The sequence below is a fragment of the Euprymna scolopes genome, chromosome 39 (assembly GCF_053919585.1).
Source record: "Euprymna scolopes isolate OS-2025 chromosome 39, ASM5391958v1, whole genome shotgun sequence".
Taxonomy (NCBI): Eukaryota; Metazoa; Mollusca; class Cephalopoda; order Sepiida; family Sepiolidae; genus Euprymna; species Euprymna scolopes.
This window is the reverse complement of record NC_136520.1, coordinates 78,142,076-78,157,600: the sequence shown is the minus strand read 5'-3', so window position 1 is coordinate 78,157,600 and position 15,525 is coordinate 78,142,076. Positions and strand designations below refer to the sequence as shown.

General features: G+C 33.8%; 1 long non-coding RNA gene across 2 annotated transcripts in view; it reads left to right on the top strand.

Moving 5' to 3' along the window:
* The window catches only part of LOC145263887 (uncharacterized), a 1,009,224-nt gene that overhangs the window by 752,032 nt on the left and 241,667 nt on the right, over window positions 1-15,525 (top strand). The window lies entirely within an intron of this gene.

Here is a 15,525-nt window from a genome sequence, read left to right as displayed (position 1 = left end):
CGCTTTGTCCAGTGAATGGTATATACGTTCAGAGATCACAGTTAGGATGTCTGCTGTGGAACGGGCTTGTCTAAATCCATATTGTTTGTCAGTCAGTAGTTTAGCATATGTAAGATGATGGACTAGAGCATGGTTAATTATGGTCTCAAATATTTTGGCAAAAAGTGGGAGGAGGCTAATGGGGCGATAATTTGATGGGTCTGTCCTTTCGCCAGAATTCTTGAATACTGGTACAACAGAAGCAGTTTTCCAACAGCCCGGAAAGCAAGCTTCATTAAGGCATTTGTTGTAGAGTTTGGAGAGAACTGGAGCTACTTCGGCTGAGCACTTTTTTAATAGCACAGCTGGGATGAGATAGGGTCCACATGCTTTTGAGGTGTCAAAGTTTTTTATGATAGCATGCACCTGAGCAGGGGTGGTTTTCAGATCGTCTAGTGTGATGTCTGTCCGCATAGGAAAGTCAGGTAGGGGGTGGTTGGAAGGGTCCAGTGTGGAGTTTGAGGCAAACCGAGTGGCAGGCATGTTAGCCTTGTCGGTTGCTGAGGAGACAACCTCATGATTGTTGGTTAGTGGGGGAATTGTTGATTGCCCATTATTTACTACACTGTTGTAGATTTTCCAGAAATCTCGAGTTCCTAGTTTTTGTGCTTCGATGCGCTTTTTAGTGGTTTCCGTAAATTCTCTCTTAGCTGTCGCTATTTCTTTCTTAACGTTATTTCTAGCTTCTATATACTTCAGTCTGTTTGAACTGGACTGATGTCGGTTAAACCTACGGTATGCATGCTGCTTTTGAGCAATGGCAGTTGCACAAGTCGACGTAAACCATTGGGGAGAGTGGGGTTTACTATAAAATTTCCGCATGGGAACATGCGCTTCGATTGCAGTTTTGAACCAGTCAGTGGTCTCGTTTGCACATTGTTCAGCAGGGAGAGAGAAAATATTTTTCCATGGAGCATCTCTAATTAGTTCCCTGATGGCTTCCCAGTCAGCCTTATTATAATATCTCGTTGTTTTGAGCACTGGCTCTTCAGTTTTGGGTTAAGAGTTTAGGGCGATTTCAACCATTATCACTGCATGATCAGCGTTCCCGAGTGGGCTGTGGGCCTTCGTTAAGCAGTCATCGGGAACTGTGGTCAAAAACAGATCTAGAAGTGATGCGTGTTGTTCTTCCTGGTCAGAGAAACGGGTTGGAAACGTAACAATTTGTGATAGGGAGTGAGATATAGCGAAGCTATGGGTTGTGCTGCTCGCTGCATCTGTGGGAGTAGAGAATCCAAGCTAGTTTTTGTGGTGGATATTAAAGTCACCAAATACATGTATTTGTGCGCTAGTGTCGAGGGACAGTGCCGTGTCTATGCTGTCAGATACTTTGTTTATTATGGAGCAGTCCTGAGTCGAGGGAGAGCGGTAGAGAAAATAATAGTAGCTAATATAAAGAAAATAATAGTAGCTAATATATAGTATATAGGTTAAGAAGTGTCCTCACACTCACACACATCCTTACGTTTGTAAATACATCGATAGATATATGCTGTGTGTGTCTGCATCTCTCTTTGTTTCTCTCTCTCTCTCTCTCTCTCTCTCTCTCTTTATATGTATATATATATATATATATATATATATATATATATATATATATATATATATATATATATATATATATATATATATATATATATATATATATATGAGTAATCTTTTCCTTCACTTCTTCCGGCCAATGACGCCGAAGAAGAAGACTTTGTTGTTGGTTCACAAGTTTCAAACGCTGCCTAGTTTCACATCCTTTGATGGCACCGATTCAATCTGGTCGGACGAAGACCAGTTTCCGATTAGTTGCACAACAGATGCACAAGTTCATTGGTTGTTGCCGATATTTTTATCTTTATTTATTTTTTTCAAATTCAAGGAGTTTTTTCTGTCTTCTGCTTTAGTTTTTCTATCGTTCCGTTTCGTCTTTCTTTTTTCTTTACTATCTTTTCTTCAAACTAAACTTCCTCATTTTTTTTTCAATCGTTTGGTCTTTTTCGCTTTCATCTTCTTTTTCTTCCTATATTTTTTAATTCGCTTATTTTTTATCATACTTCTTATTCCCTCCTCTTCTTCTTCTTCGTCTTCTTTTTCTTCTTTTCTTCTTCTACTTCTTCTTCTTATTATTATTTTTCTTTTTTTCTTCTTGTTCTGCTTCTCTTTACTTCTGCTTCTTTTCTTTTCGCTTTCTTCTTCTTCTTCTTCTGTTTTTTCTTCTTTTTATTCTTCTTCTCTGTCTACTTTTTATTCTCTTTTATTCTTCATTTTATTCTTCACATTAACTCTTCTTTTTCTTCTTTTCCTTCTTCTTTTCTCTTCTTCTCTATATTTCTTTTCCTGTTTTATTCTTCTCTATTCTTCTTTTTTCTTCTTCTTTTTCTGCTTTGTTTTCTTTTTGCTTTTTATTCTTTGTCTTCTTTTCTCCTCCTCCTCCTCCTCTTCTTCTTCTTCTTCTTTTTCTTCTCTCTTTCGTTCTCTCATTTCTCATCGTGTTTTACTCTACTCCTCCTTATTTTCTATTCCCCTCTTATTTCTTCATCTCTTCCTACTACCTTTATAATTTTTGCTCCTCAACGTTTTTCTTCTTTTTTAGTTATCTTTCGCCAGACTCTTCCTTTTCATACCTCTCTTCTTCTTCATATCATTTTTGTCCTCTTTTATCGCCTCTCTCTCCCCGTTCCTCTTCTTCCTCTTCCCCTCCATATTCTCCTTCTTCCTTTTCCTCTTACAGTCCTCTTTTTCTTCTTCATATCATTTTTATTTTCCTTCATCATCTTCTTCGTTTCCCTCATGACACTCATATATTTTTTTAGTTTTTTAACATTATCGTTAATTCTGTAAAGTTTTTCCCCACTCATCTTCAGTCTCATACTATAAACTCCTCATTGCTATCCCCCTCTTTCGACTTCTGCCCCAGTTTCCTCTTCATTTTCCTTCGTGTTCTTTTTCCCTTGCCCCCTCCTCCTCTTACTTTTTTCTTTTTCTTCTTCCATCTCATATTCTTCCTCCTTATAATCATACATCTTTGAATCGTTTTTCTCCTTCATCTTCTTTTTTCCACATTCCTTTCCTCCTCTTCCTTCTTCTTCTTCTTCTTCTTCTTCTACTACTACTACTACTACTTATTTTTTACTACTTTCTTTTTAGTACTTTCTTTTTAGTACTTTTTTTAGTACTTTCTTTTTAGTACTTTATTTTAGTACTTTCTTTTAGTAGTTTCTTTTTAGTACTTTATTTTAGTACTTTCTTTTAGTAGTTTCTTTTAGTACTTTCTTTTTAGTACTTTCTTTTAGTAGTTTCTTTTTAGTACTTTCTTTTTAGTACTTTATTTTTAGTACTTTATTTTAGTACTTTATTTTAGTACTTTCTTTTTAGTACTTTCTTTTAGTACTTTATTTTTAGTACTTTCTTTTTAGTACTTTCTTTTTAGTACTTTATTTTTTAGTACTTTCTTTTTAGTACTTTATTTTAACTACTTTCTTTTTAGTACTTTCTTTTTAGTACTTTATTTTTAGTACTTTCTTTTTAGTACTTTATTTTTAGTACTTTCTTTTTAGTACTTTCTTTTTGTACTTTCTTTTAAGTAATTTCTTTTAGTACTTTCTTTTTAGTACTTTCTTTTAGTACTTTTTTTAGTACTTTATTTTTAGTAATTTCTTTTTAGTACTTTCTTTTTAGTACTTTATTTTAGTACTTTCTTTTTAGTACTTTCTTTTTATTACTTTATTTTAGTACTTTCTTTTTAGTACTTTAATTTTAGTACTTTCTTTCTAGTACTTTCTTTTTAGTACTTTATTTTTAGTACTTTATTTTAGTACTTTCTTTTTAGTACTTATTTTAGTACTTTCTTTTTAGTACTTTATTTTAGTACTTCCTTTTTAGTACTTTCTTTTTAGTACTTTCTTTTTAGTACTTTATTTTAGTACTTTCTTTTTAGTACTTTCTTTTTGTACTTTCTTTTTAGTACTTTCTTTTAGTACTTTTTTTAGTACTTTCTTTTTAGTACTTTATTTTAGTACTTTCTTTTTAGTACTTTATTTTAGTACTTTCTTTTTAGTACTTTATTTTTAGTACTTTATTTTTAGTACTTTATTTTAGTACTTTCTTTTTAGTACTTTATTTTAGTACTTTATTTTAGTACTTTCTTTTTAGTACTTTCTTTTTAGTACTTTATTCGTACGAAGTAAAATTGTAAATAACCTATATTTCTATGATAATCCAAACAATGGTGGCTATTTTACGCCAGATAATTTATTTCGAGAACTTCTACGCCTACAATTTTTGATCGTTTACGTGGGTTGTTCCAAAATTAATACACCCTATATTTTAAATTATAAAACTAAAACGTTGAAGAGCTACGAAGATTAAAATGGTGCCATTTAAACAAGCGCCCTTTTGTGTTCCGGATTTTGTTTTTGTCTACATCACCATTCACAATGCACTTTTGCCAGCGATCTGATGGTGGATGTACACGAGAGTTTAGAGCTTTGTAACTCACATCTCTGTAGCCATTCTGAAATCGATGAACCCATCTCCTTACTATGCTGACTGACGTCAACATCATGTGCTTCATAAACGTTCAACGTGCACCGGTGTTGATCGGTTCAATTTTTCTGCATGAAGGAATTTAATGTTGCATCCTTGCTTCTTGCACAAGCCCATTAGAGGGGTTGGTTTTTAAGAATCTCATATTGTCAATATCTACAACAGAGAGATGAAATTTTGAAGTAATTAAATCACAAATTCAAGCGTCATAACAATGCCATTTGTAATCCCTTACTGATCCATTTGTCACAAAGCGAGCAGCTGCCATTTGACACATATGCAAATGACTACACTGGTTCCCAAAGTGACGTGACAGCGGAGGAGGGGAAGGGAAAGAAAAGCGGAGAAAAAAAGGACACACGTGGGCGGAAGAGGTGTACAACGACAGCGAGAAACCACATGGTGACAATACCAGCAAGACGTGCCGGTGTGAACTTGACGTTTGGCCACGTGGTGGTGTGAGAGACTTTTAAGCCCGTGTCGACACAGCATAATTAGCCGGATGCATAAGGGACTAAAAGACTTTTAAAACAGGATGCAATGGCTATCTTGGAGGATTCCATTCATAAATGTCTTTTATTGCAACTGAAAAAAGTGAGTTGAATTCCTTCCCTTTTTGTTCCTTTGCGACTGTCTCAGTTACAGCGTGTTGGTTCTGACTTAACATGTAAAGATAACGTTACACATTTGATCAGAATAAAAATAGGAGGCATTACTTTTGAAACGACCCTCATCTATATTGCATGTATTGTATTAAAGATGTCAAAGCTTTTTATGCATATTTATTCCAATATAGTTTTATACGCTGATTAACATATCACAGAACAGTTCTTAAAGCAAGGTTTTAACATTATTATATCTATTATTTATTTATATATATGACAATATTATTATTATTATTATTATTATTATTATTATTATTATTATTATTATTATTATAAACGCAAATAATCCCGATCATAGTAGGTACGCTATGAGTGGTATCAAGTCGTCTTGAAGGACAAGTGACAAAACTACGAATCCCCGATGTTTTAGAAGGCCTTCAGACTGCTGCTATTGTAGGTACCACCAACATCCTTAAGAAAATCCTTGATCTTTGAAGCTCCTGGTTTGGAGCCGGGATTGAGGGAAATCATCTGGAAATGAATTCCATTTCCTTCCAGGGAGACGTTGATAAACGAAACCATTATTATTATTATTATTATTATTATTATTATTATTATTATTATTATTATTATTATTATTATTATTATTATTATTATTATTATCATTATTATTATTATTATTATTATTATTATTATCATTATTATTAAAAATAATAATAATAATAATAATAATAATAATAATAATAATAATAATTTATATGATGTTGCATATTGGCATTCCCGGGGTATCGTTGAATCATCTGAGCAAGAAGATTATTATTATTATTATCATGTAGATTGTATTAGAAAAGAGAAAAATACAATTGAAGGACAAATATGAGTGAATGACGTTTTAGAAATTTAACTTGACTAGATTCTATACACAATAACAAGAAGGAATTTTAGATAAATAAAAACAAATATGTTTTCAGACAAAGAAATGTGCGTTGAGAATAATATTTCCTACGTACGTGATACATATTTCGGCTGATAGAATTTTGTGTGTGTGTGCAAATGACGTAACCACAAAGAAATTGTTTTAGAACTCCCTTCCTAGTTCCTGTTTTCCCAACGATACTGATATGCAGAAGTTCAAGTTTAATGTGAACGGACATCTGCTACGCTGCTCAACTTCCTACATAGTATTCCTGTAATCTCTGTTCCCGATAGTAGCCCACTACATCAAAGTGGCATTGTGCCTTGTTCTGGATGAAAATGGAATATATATATATATATATATATATATATATATATATATATATATATATATATATATATATATATATATATATAGTAATTAGTAATTTATAAAATATATATGGCGATTAAGCTACATTGAATATTCGGCGTTTCATCCACTCTAGGATTCGTCAGGCTTATGCGCGAATTCTGTGGTTGTTTATTGTTTTTATATGGTCCTCTTCTGTTGAGGATTTTAGTTTTCTAGTATCCACCGCGCCCCTTCCTATCAGCCAATGGGCATGCATTTTATCGAACAAAAGATCTGTTTTAAAACTAGTTTAGTGGTTTAAGTCAGACATTTTCTTTATATATATATATATATATATATATATATATATATATAAATATACATGTGTGTACATACATATATGCACTTATATATACATATATATATAAATACATATATGTGTGATCGTTTATGTATATTCATGTTTATTTAATTTATTTATTTGTTTATTTTCTATTGTTTTTGTTAGTTTTAAAACTATTTTGTATGCTATTTCTCTTCTACAGTTTAATATATTTTGGGGTTCTTTAAAGTACAGGATAGCAAAGTTGAAGTAAATACTTAAAGTTTACGCATAAATCTATACTTTCGTATATATATATATATATATATATATATATATATATATATATATATATATATATATATATGTATATATATACTCGGGTTTTTTATTCAAAAGTAATGGACTAATGAATACAACGAGGTTGTTAGATAGTGCTCAATAAAAAGAGTTAATAATACTTGTTATAATTACAAGAAATCCTCTCTACCACCCATAGCAATGGCCAGCGACTCTTTATCTGAGAGTCCATCTTTCAAACTCCTTGGTCTAACGTTCACAGGAAACATGAATTTGAACAATTACATTGAAGGCATTGCCAGGGCCGCTGCAAGAAAGGTAGGCTCTTTCTACCGTGCTAGAAAACTACTAACACCCGAAAGTATCCTGTACCTCTATAAGGCCACCATTCGCCCATGTATGGAGTATTGCTGCCACATCTGGGCTGGTGCATCTGCTACTAGTCTCTCGCTCCTTGACAAGGTTCAAAAGAGAGTCGCAAACCTGATAGGCCCTAGACTGGCATCTAAGCTTCAACCTCTGTCCCATCGACGAAACGTTGCATCCCTCTGCCTTTTCTACAAGTATTTTAGTGGTGAATGCTCTGACGAACTGCAATCACTTTTGCCCCCACGACGTGAGCACCCTCGACAAACCCGACAGGCTACTAAATCCCACCCCCACACTGTAGAGATCCCTAGATGTAAAAGATCTTTTTACTCCAATAGTTTCTTCCCCAGAACCGCAAGACTCTGGAATTCCATTCCAGGTCCCTGCTTCCCCAACAGTACTGACGTGCAGAAGTTCAAGTGTAACGTGAACCGACACCTTGCTGCCCAAATCCCTACATAGTACCCCAGTAGTTGTTGCCCCTGATAGTAGCCCCCTACACCAAAGTGGCAATTTGCCTTGTTTGGGGTGAAAATGTAAAAAAAAAAAATATATATATATAAACATGCTCACATCCCGCTGCTACAAATAACCACTTGTTTCAATCAAACAATTTTTTGACTATTCAAACGTTCAATGAATAAACTCATTATAATTCATTGAACTTTTGAATAGTCAAGTCGCTGCCTGATGATATCTGTTGTTTGATTGAAACAAGTGGCTATTTGTAGCAGCGGGATGTGAGCATGTTTATATAACAATAAACAAATATATATATATATATATATATATATATATATATATATATATATATATATATATATATATATATATAAGACTCCGTGGAAGCCTGTGAAGTCAATATCCAAAATGTAAAGTTAAAACGTTGTAATCTCTAAAATGTTGACACGGTGTGTATGGAATATGATTTTGGTGTGACGTCATCTTTCGAAGAGACGGGTTTGTGGATTCGCCCCGGTTGTTACGCTCCTGTTAGATGTTTATCGAATTTTTACATGTTTAGAGACTCTGTCTATTATATCGACTGTTGTTATTATAGATACTCGTTTTCTTCTTCACCGAAGAGCATTTCTAACTTTCCATCAATGGAAAATTGTCTCCGTTCGTCGTTTGAATTTCATCTCATGTGCAATTAAATGTTGATTCCCTTAAAATAACATATGTCTACGTCATCGTTTTAATCTGACATAAGCAAAGCATTATTCATCGATAATTTAATACATCCCTATCCAAGAATATTAATGAAATAGTAACTAGATTGTATCTACAATTCAATTTGAAATCCCCTTTGAGTCATTCGGGCGGATTAAAAAATAGGAGGCATTACATTTGCAACGCCCCTCGTAGTTCGTCTACAATTTACTTCGGTCAATTAAATTAAATGCTCCATTTGAAGGTGAAAATGTTTTCCAATAATAGAAAATATCCAACGTCTTTTAGAAATTTTATTGATAAAATATATTTAAAAATTATCAGATGAGAATTATATAGTTTGTAATATCAACTTCACGTTAGTTCGCTAATGAGTGTTATATTGTTCGTGAGTTTAAAGGATGTTGACTGATGTATAAAAATATACGAGTGATTTAGTTGCGACCAACGAATCGGTTTAATAGAGTAAGAAATTGTGATTGACTAAGCATGGGTTTCTTTTGTGAATCACGTCTTATCAAGGCCCAAGAGCCGCTCGAAGATAAGGGTTGATGAGTTTTAGGTAGACGGTGATATAATACCGCTATGGTCAGTAATGATTATAATAGCGAAACTTTGGTAGAGCTGAATTATGTAAGTAAAACTTATTTCCATTAGACTTGAAAACCACCATGTTATAGTCAGCCATGGAATGTTAGAATGACCCAACGATTTTCTTATTTTATTGGGCAAAGGATCTGATATATGTCTTCCCTTTCATGTCAGAATTGATATATTTGTTAATGCAAGATACTTCCTCAAATAAATTGGCGCGATATGACATGCTTGGTTTGGGACGCATTAAAGATAAGTGGTCATGTGTTTTTGTTTTTTTTTATGTGTGTGTGTTTTTTGGGGGGTTTGTGTGTGTGTTTTTTAATTGACAATGGTTGATTTCTCAACTTAACCAGCATTAGACCCATTTGATTTTAATTTCGGATAGTTTAGTTTATATAGTAGATTTGGATATCAGTTATCATCCATTCTGAGATTTCGCCTTTGTCCTTCTCACTAAACGCTTTATTTAAGGGCAAGTCAATCGCCGTATGCAGATAAACTTTGCGTCTAACATTTGTCTCAAATCACTATGTTTTTTTTCTTACGGTCATGTGAATGTCTATACAAAGTGAATTTCATTTATTCCTACGAAGTATCTTGGACCAAATATTCAACAGTGACATCATATGTTAAGGTATGTGGAGTCGCCCTTTAGTTACAATTTTTCCCTAACTCTATGCGAGTGCGGAATTGTACTAATTGTGAGGTTGAGTTTAATAGAATATGTTCAAAGCACGACACTCAACTGCTCAAGACATCAGATATACAGCGTTTGATAAAAAGCAGTTACCTTTTCACATTCGTACAATCAACCTGTGTGTTTAACAAGAACGGTGCTATTTCAAAGTTCGGAATAACAAGTCGCCACTTTAAAAGTGTAATATCAGTTTCTAGGCTAGAAGAACCTTACAAACCAATTTTTGTTGTATTTCTGTTTATTTCCCACACCTTCGCTAATAAAATGAAATCTGTGTATATATTTATAATTCAATATTTTTTTTCAAATTTAAGATTAACTCAGGTAGGACAGCCATGTAGTGAGTGTGGTATTATGGTGACTGTGATATTTCTAGTTAAGAGTAGGACAGTAGGGTCTAAGAATGACCAACGATACCCATTATCGCCACACTTTTAAATGTGCCTAATTTGTGTAACTTGTAATCTATATATCTATAAAAGTGTAATGCATCGTAAACCAAACTTCTGTCTTTACATATTCAACGTTCTGATCCCCATTTGGCATCAATTGAAATGAATGTCTCTCATCTTGAGGAGGCTTCATGTTTTGACAAGCTCCTGCAGACGCAACTGCAGAAGGATTCACTGACAGAAATAGTATTTCAAACTTAAGTATAAAAAAAACTGATGAAATTGTATTTAATCCAATTTTTTTTAAATATATATTTTCACCTTAAACAATGTCAGTAAATATGTGAAAGCAGGAAACCGGAAAAGAATTCCAAAGTGTTGCCATTCTAGAGAAGAAACTATTAAAGTAGAAGGTTTTCTTACATCTAAGAATCTCTACTGTGTAGGGGTGGACGTTGCTGCTTGTCGGGTTTGTCGGAGGTATTTACGTCGAGGGGTAAAAGTGCTTGTAGTTCGTCAGAGACTTCAACATTAAAATACTTGTAAAACAGGCAGTGGGATGCAACATTTCATCGGCGGGACAGGGGTTGAAGGTTAGATGACAATTCATGACCTATCAGGTTGACGACTCTTTTTTGAACCGTAGCCAGGATTGAAAGATTAGTAGCAGATGCACCATCCCAAATGTGACAACAATACTCCATACATAGGCGAATTATGGCTTTGTAGACGTACAATATACTTTCAGACGTAAGTAACTTTCTAGCACGGTAGAGAGAGCCCACCTTCTTCGCAGCAGCCTTGGCAATGCTTTCGATGTATCTGTTCCAGCTGATGTTTCCTGTGAATGTTTAGCCGATGAGTTTGAACGAAGTACTTTCAGGTAATGTATCTTTAGCTATTGATAGATGAGAAGGTTTCTTGTTACTATTAAAGGAAACGAGCTTTGTCTTGACATCCATTCTTGTCCCCATTCCACTACAGATTCGATTTTTTTCTCTAGTGTTGCTGCCATTTGCTTAGATATGTGTTCGTTCGTTCGTTTAACCTCCTGTGCCTCTAGAGAATCGTGTCGTCAGCAAATATACATATCTTAGAGCCTATTTTATCACGGAGATCAGTTATGAATATCAGGAATAATAAAGGTTCAAGCATCGATCCCTGAAGGACCGCATTTTTATCATATTATTTAGACGTACGACAATCGAGGACAACCTGGATTTTTCTCTGATTTAAGAAGGATTTGATTATGTTAAGTATCTGTCCAGTAATATCATAGGATCTGATTTTCGTGAGAAGACCATCATGGCATCACCTGTCAAAAGCCTTAAATATATCTAATTTAAACTTAATAGTCGAATGAAAATGCTATTTAAAACTTAATAGTCTAATGAAAATGCTATTTAAACTTAAGCATTACATATAGAATACTGCTTCTATATCTGGGCAGGAGCTGCTAAAACAGCCTATCCTGCCTTGACAGAGTACAAAATAGACTTCGTGGCTTAGTCGGGGATGCCCTTTTCTCTACCCTGCAACCTCTCTCCCACAGAAGAGACGTTGCGAACCTATCCTTGTTTTATCGTTATTTCCATGGCGGGTGCTCGTCTGAACTCCAATCTCTGGTCTCCCCCTCCCCAATCTTTCACGAAAAACACCCGTCTAGCTGAATCCACTGTGAAACATTTCCCCCACTCTTTATCTGTGCCTAAATCAAAACGTGGATTCCATGAACAAAGCTTCTTTCTTAGAACTGCACGCCTGTGGAACTCTGTTCCGTCTGCCTGCTTCTCGCCTGACTACAACTTGGATGTTTTCAAGTCCAACGTTAACAAATTCCTAATGAACCGCCCCTTAAGTAAACACTTCATCAAATCTCCACACTAACGTAATGTACTTGCAATAACCCTTATCCCTGAGTGGCTTCCGGGCCTTGATAAGTGGTGACCACCGTGTAAAAAAAAATAATAATAAAGATGAAGCCAGAATAAAAAATATATATTTGGAAGTTAAGCCTGACAAACTGATAAAAATGTGTTTTTAAATTGAAGCATGGAAGACTAATAATAATATTATTTGAAACCTAATTATGACAGACTGATGAAAATTTACGTGCGACAAACCTATGGGTTCAAAGACAAACGAACAGTTCCTCTTATAGTAACATCTGAATATATAATTTCATGAAGTTTATCACCAGAAAACGCCTGGTGCCCATGCTGAAATTAATTATATAAGAAAATATTGCTAAAGCAATATAAATACAAACGAATACTAATATAATACTGGCACTTTTTATCGTTTGAAAATCTGAATGGAAACGGGAGAAGAAGAGTCGGAATAAAACGAACATTAAATTAATAGAAAAAGGGAAATAACTTCTTTTAAAGAAGCAACAAAAATTGTTTTCCATAAAACTGTTTGAAGTTCGAACGACGCTATGCATTGTGGGAAGAAAATCTTAAGCGAAGCAGAACGGAAATGAATGAGCAGTTTTTGATCTCGTCTACCGGAAATAGTTTTCATGCCAACCGCATTACAGGCGCAAATTTAGACGCCATTTTTATTTATTTTATTTAGATTTTGATCGCTTTTCATATTTCAATTCGTTATTTCACTTATTTTGTGTTTATCTGTATTTTTATATGTTTGCTATTTGTAGTAGCATTACTATGATCATTTTTAATTGCAATAATAATATCATAATACACATTATTATTAAATGACAAAATAATAATAATAATAATAATAATAATAATAATAATAATAATAATAATAATAATAATACAGTGAAGATCAAGCAGACAGGAAAGCGAAGTAAATACAATGAACTGGCCAGAGAGCTTAAAAGAATATGAAAAATTAAGAAAATCATAATAACACCATTAATAGTTATGAGCACTAGAAACAATACCGAAAAAATTCGAAAAAAAGAATGGCAGAGATGGAAATCAGAGAAGAGGCTGCAAATAACAATAATACAAACGGCTAAAATATTAAGGAAACTCTTGAATTCAACCATGAAGAAAAATCGAGTTTTTTTTTTTTCATAAAAAGCATATAAGTCCTATGTTTGGCAAAGTTGTTGTAATTCATTGTTGCCTTTAATTTCGTTTTGTTGTGAATCTATTTCATTGCAATATGTCATGTACTGAACGTTGATCGCTAATTCCGGTGGCTTTCCAAATATTTGGGAAATGCTTGCGCAACTTGTCTATGATGGACCTAAAATAACGAAAAAGGCTCAAATATGCGAACGAATGCTAGATGCCAAAAAACAATTAATAGAAACACGTAGAGATGTTATTGTGCATATGTTTGATCATTATGAAGAGAGATTGATAAAAGTTATTGAGAAGAAAGGTGATTTTACAGACTATTAACATTATTTCAACAATGTCCGAAAAATAATGTCGCGTGCGTTTTGTAAAAAATGATGGAAATTAAATACTTTTCCTTACCTAATCGATTCTCTTCCATTTTTATTACAGGTATTGTCTTTATATGTTTATGCTATTCTATTGAAGGAATTTTGCCAATCTATGGTACTCGGAAAATCGAACACTAAAGTGTCCGAAAAATATTGTCGGGCCCTTGTATATATATATATATATATATATATATATATATATATATATATATATATATATATATATATATATATATATATATAGTAAAACTCCTTTAATTTGAACTTCCTCTAAAGTTGGACTTCCTCTCATTTGGACTTCTTCTAAACCTGGACTTGCTCTAAACTTGAACTGTCTCGTCATTGAAATTGTATTAGCATATTCGTGCGGAGTTGCAGTAAAACTTTTTACATGGTTTAGTCAGATATTGCGCAGAAATGTTAATATTGGTACTATGTAATTAATGTAGATTAGCTATTGATAAATAATTTACACTAACTGTATTTTTTTTTCAGATTGCTATATTTAAAATAGTGTAAAACAACCCATCACAATGACTTGCAACTCTAAAAGAAAACAAGTGACACTGACTTTACTCAAAACCGTCAAATTATAGAAAATTAGATGCTGGAGTTGAAAATAGCGTATATTGAGAGATTATAAGATTGGAAGAAGTACACTGTTTTACATCAAAAAGAAAAAGGAGGAAATATTAAAGGCTGCTCCTTTCTCTCCAAATAAAATACATGTCAAAAGAAGGACTCTTAGCAGACCAAAGCAAGTTGAATTCGATCGAATATTGCATGAGTGGTTTATAGCAAAACGGAATGAAGGTGTAGCAATATCTGGGCCCATGTTAATTGCTAAAGCAAAATCTCTTAAGGAAGAGTTGAATGTCGCAGAAGATATGAAATTCAGTGAAGCCTGGCTTAGGAGCTTTAAGATTAGACATGGTATAAGACAATTAACAATATCAGACGAACAACGGTCTGCTGATATACACGCAGCATCAAATTATTGTGACAAACTCAAGACGATAATTGCCGATTATGGTTTAACACCAGAGGATGTTTACAACGCTGATGAAAGTGGCGTAAATTGTACGTGCTTACCCACAAAAATATTAACCGGATCCGAGGAGCAGAAAATAAAAGGATTTAATCAAATAAAGAAATACTAACAGTGATGGTTTGTGCTAATACTTCTGGAACTCATAAATTTAAGCTTCTTGTCATCGGCAAATCAAAGTGTCCCCGACCATTAAAAGGAGTTTCGCCTTTGCCAGTATCCTATTATTCTTCACGGAATGGATGGATGAATGAACAGTTGTTTAAAAAGTTGTCCAGACGCGTTTTCTTGAATTAGGTAAACCTGATTCAAAGTTCTTGCTTCTGTTGGACAATAGTAAAGCACATCCTCCTCAGTCAGAACTAGTGTCATCTTGCGGGAATATTTTTGTGTGCTACTTACAACCTAATGTGACTTCTCTCATCCATCTCATCAAGGGATTATTTGGAACTTAAAATGTTTCTAAAGAAATGATTTTATGATGAATATGACCGTAAGTATAAGCGATTTTCAGCGTCGTTTTACTATCAAAGATGCCATATTTTATCTCGCAAGTGCATGGAATTAAGTTTGAGCAAGCACATTAACAAAAGCATGGGGTAAATTATGCCCAGCGCCAAAGGCTTCTGAACTGAAAGAATCAGAGAATGCATCTGGTCTAAAAAAATTCTTGAAACCAAACGGTTACCGACCAACCACGCTGTTCTTAAATCACTTAATGCAAATGATGTTGAAATGTAGGTGCAACAAGATGAGGAAACTACCGAT